We start from the raw sequence: 15936 nt of genomic DNA, 5'->3' as shown, positions 1-15936 counted from the left end.
CCAGGACTTAGTCGCCTGTCAACGGCACCTTCAATTCATACTTACCTGGCAGGGGAGATACCATGATCAACAAGGTGGTTCACCCATGGCGAGGCGCATCCATTGCACTAAGGGATGTGCTGACCTGTGCGAATTCCCCACATGTGGGAATCTCGACTGCATAATTTGTGGTAGTGGGGGACTGCGTACGCGCTCTCCCCTCGTCATAGTGTTGAAGATAAACAAAACGGTCGTCTGCCGTGACTGCAAGGCCTGTGGCTGCTTTCTCAGAGACAGAAACCGCATGCCAAGTCGCTGTTTGTAATTTTTTCCTACAATAGAGAGAAAGAACTTTACGTCCAACGTGCGCGTGCCACACGTCTTAGTCAAATGACAGAAGTGTTTTGAACTTTTCAGAAACAGACCAAAGAGTCAGGACACCTGACTGTGATGAGTTGGTCAGCTTTGCAGGATGCCAACTAGAGAGGGTTTTGTGTCCCACAAGAAATTGTTATGAAATCTATCTGAATGATTATATTCTAAAAGATAAGTCAAGAAAAGTCAAGAAAAGAAAAAAGAAAAGAAAAGAAAAGAAAAGAAAGCTTTTGCAGTGGAGAGTTCCAAACACCCCTTTGTTTGATGATGTATGACCTGTTTTAGCTGAAATAACAATTATGGAAAGATTGGTATTTAATGGTATTTAAATGGGAAAGCTGAATCTTAAATGTAATCGTGTGTAAGTAATTTGTGTACTTTGACGTTACCCCTGCAATGGACTTAATAAACGTCACAAAATGGAAAAATTGAAATTGACTTCTGTGGAAAGGAACACCAATGACTTGCACCTATTTTTGGATGGCTCTGCCACTTGGCTGAGCCTCGTGCATTTGTGAATATCAACAGCGCCGTCGCTCACACAGACACACACAAGACGGCCAGGGCTGAGCCAGGGAGCGCTTGGGTGGAGGTGCTCAGCGCCTGCCCTACTTATGCGCAAGTCAAACGCTTGCACCACGACGTGTGCGCACTGTTCCAGGGGGTGGCCTGGGCCAGCAAACCGCTGAACCTCATCGCTTCTCGGCCTTTTGGCTAAGATCAAGTGGGATTTGTTTCGCTATCTCAGACAAGGGGACATCCACGGGAGCGATGGCTGCATTGGCCATTAAAGACCAGTCGACCCCAAAGGTCGGGCTGAGATACACGCTGCGGTTCAAGACAAGATCAGCTCAAGAAGACGTGCTGTCCAGAGCACGTTTCTGCAAGGATGTGATCATGGGGCTCCTGCATCTGAAAGTGGAAGACGTGTTCTGCATACAATGGAACCAGCAGGAGAAAGCCTTTGACGTGACCATGAGGAATGAGGACGTCTACAGACGGATGGTAGAGGTTTGCAGCAAGGAAGGCAACACAATGCCACTAGCAAGCTACCAAGTGCTGAATTTGGACAAACCAAATTTCCGGGTGGTCACAATTCATATGTTCAACCCGTTTGTGACAGACCTTGCTTTGTCTCAATTTTTGGGGCAGTATGGAGAAGTGGCTTCAGCAGCAAGGTATGTGAATGACTCTTGGGGGTTTTGGACTGGGAGACGACAGTTCCAAGTGCTGTTGAATGCAGATCCTGAAGGAGCTGATCAGCTCAGGCATCCACCTGCTTTCTTCAGCCTTGGTAGTGATCGCGGGTATTTGTACTATGCACGGCAACCAGCTTTCTGTCGACGCTGCCGGCAGTCTGGCCACACAGAGGCCCACTGCACCGGAGATCGCTGCCGTTTCTGTGGGCAGGGAGGACATGAGGCCAAAGACTGCCCAGCACCAAAGACCTGCCATGGTTGTGGGGGAGAGGATCACCTGTATCGCAGCTGTCCTAGCCGAAAGAAGACCTTTGCTGAAGCCGTTACTGCAAGCAGGGCTAATGAGGGAGCCAAGGCTGCACAGGGAAGATCTACCCGAGTAGAGGCTGTTCCAATTACATCAGTGCAAGTGGAGGCAGCTGCTCGTGTTTCCGGGGGTGGGGCGGAGGATGAACTGCGGGAGCAAGGATTGGCCAACGCTTCTACTGCAGATGATGGAGGACTGGCACCCTCAGCTGATGGGGAGGTCGTTCCCCTCTCCTTGTCTCCTGTCCCTGGCTCCTCTAGAGTGAAGCATGGGGCAAGAAGTCTTTCAGAGGTTTTAGGAGATGGGCTTCCACTGGAAGAGAATAACAATGTGGAGAGCGGGCACAACAAAAGGCCCAAGGGAGTAGTAAAAGGGGAGAAGGGGAAGCCCACAGTTGATGGGGGTGACCGTAGAAATGCAGGGGGCTTAAGGGAGGGAGGGGTCAAAGAGTGGGGTGAAGGGGATATCAGGCAGGAGGCCCGAAAGGGAGCAAAGGATCAGTCCCAGACCAATGCAGGAGACTTGTTCCCAGTAGAATTTGGGTTGGATCCTGAACTCTCACATGGTCTGTATGTGTTACCATCCCCATTAAGTGGGGATGCATATGTGGGTCCTGATAGGTCCACAACCTCCCCAAATACAGTGCCCTTTTCTTGGGCGGACCAGATGGACAGTGAAGGACTTTTCTCTCAGTAGAATAAGAAGAGGGTTTTTCTTTTGTTTTTGTTTTCCGGTGGGACTGACTTTTCTTAATATAATTGGTTACATCAAGGTTTGTTCATTAAATGTGAGGGGAATGAGGAACCCTGTTAAGAGACGGGTTGTTTTTGATTTTGTAAGCGCTCAGCGTATTTCCATTTGTTTATTGCAGGAGGTTCATTTGCGGGATAACAGGGATGTTGGGGTTTTTACGAGGGAGTGGATGGACGGGGGGTCAGTTTGGAGCGTAGGGGGTGTTCACTCTACGGGGGTTGGGATTTTGTTTGGTGTAAGAGAAATTAGTATTGAAGATACTTTTGTTATTGTTCAGGGGAGGATCATGGGTGCAGATATTGCATGGGGCATGTACAAACTGAGGGTAATTGTGGTGTACAGTCCACACACTCCAGCAGAAAGGAAGGAAGCATTTGAGTTAGTACAGCCGCACCTGGTCACAAATAGGCAGGTGGTTATAGGTGGTGATTTTAATGTGGAGTTGGGGAAAGGGGGTGACACAAGTAGTCTTTACATCTCACAGCTTATGGCCGGTCATGGTCTGGTGGATGGGGGAAAGAGGGTCAGTCCACTCATGGACGGTCCCACCTGGCGTAACTCACGGAGCATGGCCAGGCGTTTGGATTATTTGTTTTTTACTAGATCTTTGGTTTTGTCAGCGGGTAGAATGCTCCCGGTCTTTTTTTCTGATCATGACTGTTTATTTTTTGAGGTGCGCTCATGCTTACCGGCTTTTGGACCGGGGTTTTGGCGTCTCAACATAAGTGTACTGGATGAGGATGTTTTCAGGCAGACTTTCTGTTGGTTTTTCAATGGTTTAATAGGATTGAGATCAATGTGCACTGGGGTGATTGAGTGGTGGGAAATTGCCAAAGGAAGGATTAAGGAATTTTGCTCGATATACTGTAAAAAGAAGATGAGGTGTGCACGGAGGGTGATATGTCACCTTCAGAGCCTGCTCGAACTTGAGTACGCTAAGGCAAATTGTGGTGGTCCTGTGTCTCAGCAGGTTTGCGACTCCTTGAAGGCACAGCTCAGGGACATCTTTGAGAACAGAGCCCGAGCATACCTATTGCGGTCTCGCTGGGAATATATGGAGAATGCAGAGACATGTTCTGCTGGGTTTTTTGGTTCAGTGCAGGCTGGTCGGAGAAAACAAGTGGTGACTGGACTGAGAGACAAACACGGTGTGGTGGTGTCAGGGGCTGGGGGGATGTTGCGTGTTGCCACTGAGCACTATAGTATCACTTTCATGGAAAAAGAGGTGGACATAGACGGGGGGGAGGTCTTCTTAGACTTCCTGACCCAACGGGTGCCAGGAGACGTAGCACAGGCTTTAGAAGCCCCACTTACCCTCCAAGAGCTAGAGGGGGCTCTCAAGACGATGAACAGGAGGAAGGTACCTGGCATTGACGGACTCCCTGTTGAGTTCTATGTTAAGTTTTGGGATGTCCTCGGGCCAGTGGTGTTAGAGGTGCTGTCCTCAGTGCTCTCGACCGGAGCCATGGGTGGGTCCATGGCCACAGGGGTGTTGTCCCTCCTATATAAGAAAGGGGATCGCACTGACCTTTGTAACTGGCGGCCGCTGACCATGCTGTGGGTGGATTATAAGCTCCTGGCAAAGGTCTTGGCGACTCGTATGGGCATGGCACTTCCACATGTGGTCCATGTGGACCAGACATGTGGGGTGGCAGGGCGCTCAGCGAGATGGAACCTGCAGCTAATACGGGATGTTGTGGCGTGGACAGAGGACAGGAACCTGCCGCTTATGGTGGTCGGCCTGGATCAGGAAAAAGCTTTCGACAGAGTTAATTGGGGTTTTATGTTTAAGGTGTTAGAGAGGTTAGGTTTTGGTCAGGGTTTTGTAGGGTGGTTGCGCACACTGTACACTGGGGTGGGGAGCAGGGTTTCAGTAAATGGTCATCTGGGTGAAGTGTTCAGTTTGCATTCTGGGGTAAGACAAGGGTGCCCGCTTTCACCTTTGCTTTACATACTGTACATAGAGCCCCTGGCAGCAGCAATACGGGCTGACCAGCGTGTGAAAGGTTTCTTGGTGCCTGGCAGCGGCGGCCTCAGGGTCAAGCTTTCTCAGTACGCTGATGACACCACTCTGCTGCTGGACAGTGATGAATGCCTCATGCGATCACTGGAGGTTTTCAGGAAGTTTGGTCAGGTGGCTGGTGCTAAGATTAACCATGCCAAATCATCTGTCAAGTTTTTTGGGCAGTGGAAAGGGAGGGTGGATGTGCCAGGGGGACTGTCACTCTGCACAGGACCCCTGAAGGTACTGGGGGTCTGCTTTGAGACAGCCTACAGTGCCACAGTCAACTGGACCAAGCGCTTATCGGCAGTCCAGAAGAAGCTCCAACTATGGAAGAGCAGGCACCTAACATTGATAGGGAAGGTGCTTGTCTTGAAAGTGGACATTTTGCCTACCCTCCTATTCTTGGCATATGTGTACCCACTGCCTGTCAGTATGAGGAGGCCACTCATGCGCCTTGTTTTCTCCTTCATGTGGGGAGGCAGATATGAGTACGTGGCAAGGGTGCGCATGCTAGCTGGTATTGAAGAAGGGGGCAGAGCCGTGCCACACCTCCCGCTGAAGTTGGACAGCATTTTCGTGTCCTTTCTGTGTAAGCAATTGTCTGATCATGTGAGGCATCCCTCGGGGTACTTCCTACGTCTTTTTTTTGCTTATCAGGCAAGACAGATGATGGACTGGACCAATGTGGCACCACGGTCGGAGCAGCAGCCCTGGCACTATTGCCATGCAGCCAAATGGCTGAGAGCACATCCAGAGGCATCAGAAGGAACAGTAAGAATAGATCACAGGGTCCTCTATAAAGAGGTAGTGCAGAGAGTAACTGCACCAGCAGTGGTAGGGACACCTACTAGGGTGTGGAGGGAGATTCAGCCACAGGGGCTTGACAATGGTCTTAAAGACTTGAACTGGCTATGTCTCCATAAGTGCCTGCCAGTAAGGGAAACTATGTTCCGGCATGGGCTGGCAAGATCACCAGTGTGCCCTAGGTCTACGTGTTCAGGAGAGGAGACAACGAGACATATTATGTGGGATTGTTTCTTTGCTCAGGTGGTATGGGGTAGAGTGGAAACATGGCTACGTCAGAAAGTCCCTTGTTTAAAACTGTCATGGGCTAAGGTCGAAAGAGGGTTGGGGCGGATCTTGGGTGGGGCTACTTTCTCGGTCTGGTTCATTGTTAGCCTAGTTAAGAGCAACTTGTGGAGGGCAAGGCAGGACCTTGTGCAGAAAAATAGAAAAAACAATGTAGAATGGGTAATCAAGAGAGTTGAGGCAAGTGTGAAGGGGAGAGTTAACAGGGACATTGTTAAGTGGGGGAGGCATGCTGCTCTAGAGAGATGGAAAGGTGGATTTGGGTTGATGCCAGGGAATCAGGGGTGAATTGTAGGTCTGGCGAAAATGCATTTCATGTTATTTTTCTTTGCTATTATTTTGTGATGGATGTCATATGTTGGAAGTTACATGGAAATGTATGTGTATTATGAGCAATGAATTAAAGGGAAAAAAAAAAAAAAAATCTGTTCTTATCAGTTTAATATCTGATATGTCCTCTATACGGGGACAACATAAATGGATTTTTAGCGCTGGGAGCTGAAAAAGGGGCTTGCTCCGTTCACTCCATGCATCGACCCGGTATTGCAGTGCCGCTGGGAACGGTGCACCTTCCTTCAGCCATGTGCAAAATCAAAATCAAAACTTGACGCAGAGCGAGAGCTCCGTCGCTCGTCTTGACAGCCGATCAAGAAGCCAGGCTCAGCGTGGAGGGCGCTCGTTGCGTTGCAAGTCGACCTGCAGGAGATCAATCTGTTGGCTGTTGACTGGGAACCCCGGCAGTCTCCTGCTCTCCGATCACTGCATGTCAGCCATTACGGCTGCGGGGGAAGGGGGAAGGAGCAAAGGCAATCGACGGCGGGATGAGGCCTGATAAAAATGCAGCCAGAGGTTGCAGTCGGGACAGTGCAACAAGGAGCGAGGCCTACCATGAGTGAAGTGACTGGGACGACACCAGGTCTTGGCTGCCGTACAGGGGAGGGCCGTACTTACTCAGGTTTCTCTTCATATCGCACAAGTCTTTCGCCTTTTACTAAAGACTTCCGTGGAAAGGAACACCAATGAGTTGCACCTATTTTTGGACGGCTCTGCCTCTTGGCTGAGCCTCGTGCTTTTGTGAATATCAGCATCGCCGTCGGTCACACACACAAAACGCTCAGGGAGAAAAAAAGTATATTTCAATTTCTTTTTTTTCTTTTTTTTTTCTTTTTCTTTTGTGTTTTCCTGCCTCTTTGGAGCTAAAACAACAACTCGCAATTTAGAAATTTTGAAAAAAAAAAAAAAAATTTGTAGTTCAGATTTTACAGCATGTCCACTGTAGTGGCCAACAGAACACTTTTACCATAACACAATGAAATCATAATAGGCTGACAAGAATGTCAATGCATTTTTTTAAATGAAACTGAACATTTGGCCTGTATCTTTTGTTGAACCACTGAGCAAAACTGACATGATTAAACATTCATAACGTGACTATTATTTTTCCTAACAAAAATTTGAACTGAACTCTGACTCCAATTTATGATTCCTGACATGTTCTTAAACAAGAAAATATATGATGACCAAAAAAACATTATCTTAACAATATTTGACTTATCTTTTCTCTTTTCCTGGCATTTGCGTTTTGCTGCAGTCTCCATTTTGTCTCAGCGTCAAAACAAAGTTCCCCTCATCCCACCCAAACACGTGAGATATCATTGGAAAGGCCAGGATGTCCTCTATGGAGCACACCAGGACTTAGTAGGGTAGCTCAAATGACTCAAAAGATATAGACCAAAACCAAATGTCCACTGCAGAGGACATAAATGAATAGGCTGGGTCTCAGGAGAATATGCTGCTGCAGCCCTGTGGTTGCTTTCTCAGAGACAGAAACTGCATGCCAAGTCGCTGTTTGTTTGTTTTTTGTTTTTTCATAGAAAAGCAGGGAACAAATTGACGTCCAACGTGTACCTACCACACGTCTTAGTCGAATGACCGAAGTGTTTTGAACTTTTCAGAAACAGCCAAAAGAGTCAGGGCACCTGATTGTGATGAGTTGGTCAGCTTTGCAGGATGCCAGTTAACATCTTTTGAGTCAATGTGATTTTCTGCAACAACCACTGAAGGTGAGCTAATGCTAAGGGCACCTGACTGTGGGATTATGCCTTGTCCGTACCCTCAGATAGGTTGCCGTGTCCAGGACTTAGTCGCCTGTCAACGGCACCTTCAATTCATACTTACCTGGCAGGGGAGATACCATGATCAACAAGGTGGTTCACCCATGGCGAGGCGCATCCATTGCACTAAGGGATGTGCTGATCTGTGCGAATTCCCCACATGTGGGAATCTCGACTGCATAATTTGTGGTAGTGGGGGACTGCGTACATGCTCTCCCCTCGTCATAGTGTTGAAGATAAACAAAACGGTCGTCTGCCGTGACTGCAAGGCCTGTGGCTGCTTTCTCAGAGACAGAAACCGCATGCCAAGTCGCTGTTTGTTATTTTTTCCTACAATAGAGAGAAAGAACTTTACGTCCAACGTGCGCGTGCCACACGTCTTAGTCAAATGACAGAAGTGTTTTGAACTTTTCAGAAACAGACCAAAGAGTCAGGACACCTGACTGTGATGAGTTGGTCAGCTTTGCAGGATGCCAACTAGAGAGGGTTTTGTGTCCCACAAGAAATTGTTATGAAATCTATCTGAATGATTATATTCTAAAAGATAAGTCAAGAAAAGTCAAGAAAAGTCAAGAAAAGAAAAAAGAAAAGAAAAGAAAAGAAAAGAAAAGAAAAGAAAAGAAAAGAAAAGAAAAGAAAGCTTTTGCAGTGGAGAGTTCCAAACACCCCTTTGTTTGATGATGTATGATCTGTTTTAGCTGAAATAACAATTATGGAAAGATTGGTATTTAATGGTATTTAAATGGGAAAGCTGAATCTTCAATGTAATCGTGTGTAAGTAATTTGTGTACTTTGACGTTACCCCTGCAATGGACTTAATAAACGTCACAAAATGGAAAAATTGAAATTGACTTCTGTGGAAAGGAACACCAATGACTTGCACCTATTTTTGGATGGCTCTGCCACTTGGCTGAGCCTCGTGCATTTGTGAATATCAACAGCGCCGTCGCTCACACAGACACACACAAGACGGCCAGGGCTGAGCCAGGGAGCGCTTGGGTGGAGGTGCTCAGCGCCTGCCCTACTTATGCGCAAGTCAAACGCTTGCACCACGACGTGTGCGCACTGTTCCAGGGGGTGGCCTGGGCCAGCAAACCGCTGAACCTCATCGCTTCTCGGCCTTTTGGCTAAGATCAAGTGGGATTTGTTTCGCTATCTCAGACAAGGGGACATCCACGGGAGCGATGGCTGCATTGGCCATTAAAGACCAGTCGACCCCAAAGGTCGGGCTGAGATACACGCTGCGGTTCAAGACAAGATCAGCTCAAGAAGACGTGCTGTCCAGAGCACGTTTCTGCAAGGATGTGATCATGGGGCTCCTGCATCTGAAAGTGGAAGACGTGTTCTGCATACAATGGAACCAGCAGGAGAAAGCCTTTGACGTGACCATGAGGAATGAGGACGTCTACAGACGGATGGTAGAGGTTTGCAGCAAGGAAGGCAACACAATGCCACTAGCAAGCTACCAAGTGCTGTATTTGGACAAACCAAATTTCCGGGTGGTCACAATTCATATGTTCAACCCGTTTGTGACAGACCTTGCTTTGTCTCAATTTTTGGGGCAGTATGGAGAAGTGGCTTCAGCAGCAAGGTATGTGAATGACTCTTGGGGGTTTTGGACTGGGAGACGACAGTTCCAAGTGCTGTTGAATGCAGATCCTGAAGGAGCTGATCAGCTCAGGCATCCACCTGCTTTCTTCAGCCTTGGTAGTGATCGCGGGTATTTGTACTATGCACGGCAACCAGCTTTCTGTCGACGCTGCCGGCAGTCTGGCCACACAGAGGCCCACTGCACCGGAGATCGCTGCCGTTTCTGTGGGCAGGGAGGACATGAGGCCAAAGACTGCCCAGCACCAAAGACCTGCCATGGTTGTGGGGGAGAGGATCACCTGTATCGCAGCTGTCCTAGCCGAAAGAAGACCTTTGCTGAAGCCATTACTGCAAGCAGGGCTAATGAGGGAGCCAAGGCTGCACAGGGAAGATCTACCCGAGTAGAGGCTGTTCTAATTACATCAGTGCAAGTGGAGGCAGCTGCTCGTGTTTCCGGGGGTGGGGCGGAGGATGAACTGCGGGAGCAAGGATTGGCCAACGCTTCTACTGCAGATGATGGAGGACTGGCACCCTCAGCTGAGGGGGAGGTCGTTCCCCTCTCCTTGTCTCCTGTCCCTGGCTCCTCTAGAGTGAAGCATGGGGCAAGAAGTCTTTCAGAGGTTTTAGGAGATGGGCTTCCACTGGAAGAGAATAACAATGTGGAGAGCGGGCACAACAAAAGGCCCAAGGGAGTAGTGAAAGGGTAGAAGGGGAAGCCCACAGTTGATGGGGGTGACCGTAGAAATGCAGGGGGCTTAAGGGAGGGAGGGATCAAAGAGTGGGGTGAAGGGGATATCAGGCAGGAGGCCTGAAAGGGAGCAAAGGATCAGTCCCAGACCAATGCAGGAGACTTGTTCCCAGTAGAATTTGGGTTGGATCCTGAACTCTCACATGGTCTGTATGTGTTACCATCCCCATTAAGTGGGGATGCATATGTGGGTCCTGATAGGTCCACAACCTCCACAAATACAGTGCCCTTTTCTTGGGCGGATCAGATGGACAGTGAAGGACTTTTCTCTCAGTAGAATAAGAAGAGGGTTTTTCTTTTGTTTTTGTTTTCTGGTGGGACTGACTTTTCTTAATATAATTGGTTACATCAAGGTTTGTTCATTAAATGTGAGGGGAATGAGGAACCCTGTTAAGAGACGGGTTGTTTTTGATTTTGTAAGCGCTCAGCGTATTTCCATTTGTTTATTGCAGGAGGTTCATTTGCGGGATAACAGGGATGTTGGGGTTTTTACAAGGGAGTGGATGGACGGGGGGTCAGTTTGGAGCGTAGGGGGTGTTCACTCTACGGGGGTTGGGATTTTGTTTGGTGTAAGAGAAATTAGTATTGAAGATACTTTTGTTATTGTTCAGGGGAGGATCATGGGTGCAGATATTGCATGGGGCATGTACAAACTGAGGGTAATTGTGGTGTACAGTCCACACACTCCAGCAGAAAGGAAGGAAGCATTTGAGTTAGTACAGCCGCACCTTGTCACAAATAGGCAGGTGATTATAGGTGGTGATTTTAATGTGGAGTTGGGAAAAGGGGGTGACACAAGCAGTCTTTACATCTCACAGCTTATGGCCGGTCATGGTCTGGTGGATGGGGGAAAGAGGGTCAGTCCACTCATGGACGGTCCCACCTGGCGTAACTCACGGAGCATGGCCAGGCATTTGGATTATTTGTTTTTTACTAGATCTTTGGTTTTGTCAGCGGGCAGACTGCTCCCGGTCTTTTTTTCTGATCATGACTGTTTATTGTTTGAGGTGCGCTCATGCTTACCGGCTTTTGGACCGGGGTTTTGGCGTCTCAACATAAGTGTACTGGATGAGGATGTTTTCAGGCAGACTTTCTATTGGTTTTTCAATGGTTTAATAGGATTGAGATCAATGTGCACTGGGGTGATTGAGTGGTGGGAAATTGCCAAAGATAGGATTAGGGAATTTTGCTTGATATACTGTAAAAGGAAGATGAGGTGTGCACGGAGGGTGATAGGTCACCTTCAGAGCCTGCTCGAACTTGAGTACGCTAAGGCAAATTGTGGTGGTCCTGTGTCTCAGCAGGTTTGCGACTCCTTGAAGGCACAGCTCAGGGACATCTTTGAGAACAGAGCCCAAGCATACCTATTGCGGTCTCGCTGGGAATATATGGAGAATGCAGAGACATGTTCTGCTGGGTTTTTTGGTTCAGTGCAGGCTGGTCGGAGAAAACAAGTGTTGACTGGACTGAGAGACAAACACGGTGTGGTGGTGTCAGGGGCAGGGGGGATGTTGCGTGTTGCCACTGAGCACTATAGTACCACCTTCATGGAAAAAGAGGTGGACATAGACGGGGGGGAGGTCTTCTTAGACTTCCTGACCCAACGGGTGCCAGGAGACGTAGCACAGGCTTTGGAAGCCCCACTTACCCTCCAAGAGCTAGAGGGGGCTCTCAAAACGATGAACAGGAGGAAGGTACCTGGCATTGATGGACTCCCTGTTGAGTTCTATGTTAAGTTTTGGGATGTCCTCGGGCCAGTGGTGTTAGAGGTGCTGTCCTCAGTGCTCTCGATCGGAGCCATGGGTGGGTCCATGGCCACAGGGGTGTTGTCCCTCCTAAGAAAGGGGATCGCACTGACCTTTGTAACTGGCGGCCGCTGACCATGCTGTGTGTGGATTATAAGCTCCTGGCAAAGGTCTTGGCGACTCGTATGGGCATGGCACTTCCACATGTGGTCCATGTGGACCAGACATGTGGGGTGGCAGGGCGCTCAGCGAGATGGAACCTACAGCTAACACGGGATGTTGTGGCGTGGACAGAGGACAGGAACCTGCCGCTTATGGTGGTCGGCCTAGATCAGGAAAAAGCTTTCGACAGAGTTAATTGGGGTTTTATGTTTAGGGTGTTAGAGAGGTTAGGTTTTGGTCAGGGTTTTGTAGGGTGGTTGCGCACACTGTACACTGGAGTGGGGAGCAGGGTTTCAGTCAATGGTCATCTGGGTGAAGTGTTCAGTTTGCACTCTGGGGTAAGACAAGGGTGCCTGCTTTCACCTTTGCTTTACATACTGGACATAGAGCCCCTGGCAGCAGCAATACGGGCTGACCAGCGTGTGAAAGGTTTCTTGGTGCCTGGCAGCGGCGGCCTCAGGGTTAAGCTTTCTCAGTACGCTGATGACACCACTCTGCTGCTGGACAGTGATGAATGCCTTATGCGATCACTGGAGGTTTTTAGGAAGTTTGGTCAGGTGGCTGGTGCTAAGATCAACCATGCCAAATCATCAGTCAAGTTTTTTGGGCAGTGGAAAGGGAGGGTGGATGTGCCAGGGGGACTGTCACTATGCACAGGACCCCTGAAGGTACTGGGGGTCTGCTTTGAGACAGCCTACAGTGCCACAGTCAACTGGACCAAGAAGGTTCAGAAGAAGCTCCAACTATGGAAGAGCACGCACCAAACATTGATAGGGAAGGTGCTTGTCTTGAAAGTGGACATTTTGTCTACCCTCTTATTCTTGGCATATGTGTACCCACTGCCTGTCAGTATGAGGAGGCCACTCATGTGCCTTGTTATCTCCTTCATATGGGGAGGCAGATATGAGTACGTGGCAAGGGTGCACATGCTAGCTGGTATTGAAGAAGGGGGCAGAGCCATGCCACACCTCCTGCTGAAGCTGGACAGCATTTTTGTGTCATTTCTAAGCAATTGTCTGATCATGTGAGGCATCCCGTCTTTTTTTTTTGCTTATCAGGCAAGACAGATGATGGACTGGACCAATGTGGCACCACAGTCGGAGCAGCAGCCCTGGCACTATTGCCATGCAGCCAAATGGCTACGAGCACATCCAGAGGCGTCAGAAACAGCTGTAAGAATAGATCACAGGGTCCTCTATAAAGAGATTGTGCAGAGTAGCTGCACCAACAGTGGTTGGGACACCTACAAGGGTGTGCAGGGAGATTCAGCCACGAGGGCTTGACAATGGTCTTAAGGACTTGAACTGGCTATGTCTCTATAAGTGCCTCCCAGTAAGGGAAACTATGTACCAGCATGGGCTGGCAAGATCCCCAGTGTGCCCTAGGTCTACATGTTCAGGAGAGGAAACGACGAGACACATTATGTGGGATTGTTCATTTGCTCAGGTGGTATGGGGTAGAGTGGAAACATGGTTACATCAGAAAGTCCCTAGTTTAAAACTGGCTTGGGCTAAGGTCGAAAGAGGGTCAGGGTGGGGCTTGGGTCAGGCTACTTTCTCGATCTGGTTCATTGTTAACCTAGTTAAGAGCAACTTGTGGAGGGCAAGGCAGGACCTTGTGCAGAAAAATAGACACAACAATATAGAATGGGTGACAAGGAGGGTTGAGGCAAGTGTAAAGGGGAGCATTAACAGGGACATTGTTAAGTTGGGGAGGCGCGCTCCTTTAGAGAGATGGAAAGTGGGGTTTGGGCTGATGCCGGGGATTCAGGGGTGAATAGTGGGTCTTCCGAAATTGCATTTTATGTTGTTTTTTTGTTTTTTGGTTTATGATGGATGTTATACTTTGGATGTTGCATGTAAATGTATATGTGTGCTATGAACAATAATAAAAACAAAAAAAAAATCTGTTCTCATCAGTTTAATATCTGGTATGTCTTCTATAAGGGGACAACATATTAAATGGATTTTTAGCGCCGGGAGCTGAAAAAGGGGCTTGCTCCGTTCACTCCATGCATCCACCCGGTAGTGCAGTGCCACTGGGAACGGTGCACCATCCTTCAGCCTTGTGCAAAAGCAAAAGCAAAGCTTGACGCAGACTGAAAGCTCCATCGCTCGTCCTGACAGCGGATCAAGAAACAAGGCTCAGTGTGGACGGCACTCGTTGCATTGCAAGTCGACTGCAGGAGATCAGTCTGTTGCCTGTTGACTGGGAATCCCGGCAGTCTCCTGCTCTCTGATCACTTTGTGTCAGCCATTACGGCTGCAGGGGAAGGGGGAAGGAGCAAAGGCAATTGATGGCGGGATAACACCTGACAAAAATGCAGCCACAGGTTGCAGTCGGGACAGTGCAACAAGGAGTGAGGCCTACCATGAGTGTAGTGACTGGGACGACACCAGGTCTTGGCTGCCGTACAGGGAGAGGGCTGTACTTATTCAGGTTTCTCTTCATATCGCGCAGGTCTTTCGCCTTTTATTAAAGACTTCCGCAGAAAGGAACACCAATGAGTTGCACCTATTTTTGGATGGCTTTGCCTCTTGGCTGAGCCTCGTGCTTTTGTGAATATCAACAGCGCCGCTGTTCACACACACAAAACGCTCAGGACTGAGCCATGGAGCACTTGGGTGGAGGTGCTAAGCGCCTGTCCTTCTTATGTGCAAGTCAAACGCTTGCACCACAAGCGTGTGTGCCCTGCTCCAGGGGGTGGCCTGGGCCAGCAAACCGTTAGGGCTGCATAATTTGTGGTTTTGGGGGACTGTGTGCGCGCTCATCCTCATCATAGTGTTGAAGATAGCAAAGTGGTAATTGACTGTGACTTAAATTCATCAGCTTGACCTATATTGCCACCATAGGAGCAATCTTCAAAATGAACCACAGCTTATTCATGCACATGCATGCATGCATGCACATACATCATAGGTGAGCTCCAGTACTTCACAAATAGCACTACACCTCTGTACAAGTTTGAACAGAAACCCTACTTTAATTTTTTTTTTTTTTTTTAACTGTGGATGAATTCAAATATCAACATCATCAGTTGAAATACTGTATGTAACGTGTCACTTGTTTCTTAAAAGACAACAGAAGTCTTGTCTCTAAGTGCAGTGGTGAAGAAAATGTGTCTCAGGTTTCAGCAACGTACCCTCCTATGTGCTATATGCATAGCAGGTGATGATAACCAACAGGAATAAAGATGAAACAAATCAGCGCAGATACTGTAACAAAAATCAGCCCAATTACTTTCTCCAACAACACAAAAATTTCGCAGTTCAACTAGTGAATCTGTGAAAAGTGAGTCTCTCAGGTTTGGCTCTGGGCAGCCCTCTTACATACACTCTTTACATTCCGGAATGGATTTTCACATCACATGCAGAATTCTGCATTCTATTGGTTCTAATCTCCATTTATGGAGACGCTAATGCTAATTATTGTGTGATTGCACACACCTTGCAGTCTAGCAATTGCAAAAGAAGTGTGTGTTAGTAATAATATAAGCAGGGAGGCCTGTCTATCATCTACTGTACATGTTTGTTCCTGCTTAAAGATCATTTCTGTTGTAAAATATGGGTGCTTCAGGATGAAACCCCATCAGACAGCCGTAGATTTGCCATGTTTGTGTTGTTTTGATAACAACACAGTAATATTACAATATGCCACTAGTACTAGACAGTTTAATTGTCCCCAAATCATGAACCACACCTGAATTATTATCAGTAATAATCAGTATTGTTATTTCTGCTTTCTTTATTAAATGTCATTCAATTCACTGAATGTAGGCCAAAGACATGCTGCACACATGAAAATCAAAATTCAATATTTTTTATGCCTCCAAAAGGTCAAAAGGCACAATTAAGGCCCAATCTGACCACT

At 48.1% G+C, this 15936-nt stretch overlaps 4 non-coding genes and 2 pseudogenes across 4 annotated transcripts; all 6 read left to right on the top strand.

Annotated features, from left to right (window-relative positions):
• Positions 1 to 37: 37 nt before the first annotated feature.
• LOC139339753 (U1 spliceosomal RNA) lies at positions 38 to 202 on the top strand. The gene has a single exon (XR_011602881.1). It is a non-coding gene; the product is annotated as a U1 spliceosomal RNA (small nuclear RNA).
• A 5900-nt stretch (positions 203 to 6102) lies between these two features.
• Positions 6103 to 6281, top strand: LOC139339658 (U2 spliceosomal RNA; annotated as a pseudogene).
• A 373-nt stretch (positions 6282 to 6654) lies between these two features.
• Positions 6655 to 6772, top strand: LOC139339663 (U5 spliceosomal RNA). The gene has a single exon (XR_011602794.1). It is a non-coding gene; the product is annotated as a U5 spliceosomal RNA (small nuclear RNA).
• Positions 6773 to 7877: 1105 nt separating this feature from the next.
• Positions 7878 to 8042, top strand: LOC139339560 (U1 spliceosomal RNA). Its single transcript, XR_011602697.1, has one exon. It is a non-coding gene; the product is annotated as a U1 spliceosomal RNA (small nuclear RNA).
• Positions 8043 to 13906: 5864 nt separating this feature from the next.
• Positions 13907 to 14124, top strand: LOC139339659 (U2 spliceosomal RNA; annotated as a pseudogene).
• A 373-nt stretch (positions 14125 to 14497) lies between these two features.
• On the top strand, positions 14498 to 14613 carry LOC139339758 (U5 spliceosomal RNA). The gene has a single exon (XR_011602886.1). It is a non-coding gene; the product is annotated as a U5 spliceosomal RNA (small nuclear RNA).
• Positions 14614 to 15936: the final 1323 nt, after the last annotated feature.

The sequence above is a fragment of the Chaetodon trifascialis genome, chromosome 11 (genome assembly GCF_039877785.1).
Source record: "Chaetodon trifascialis isolate fChaTrf1 chromosome 11, fChaTrf1.hap1, whole genome shotgun sequence".
NCBI lineage: Eukaryota > Metazoa > Chordata > Actinopteri > Chaetodontiformes > Chaetodontidae > Chaetodon > Chaetodon trifascialis.
Note: the sequence above shows the minus strand (reverse complement) of the source record. Positions and strands in the feature narration are given on the sequence as shown.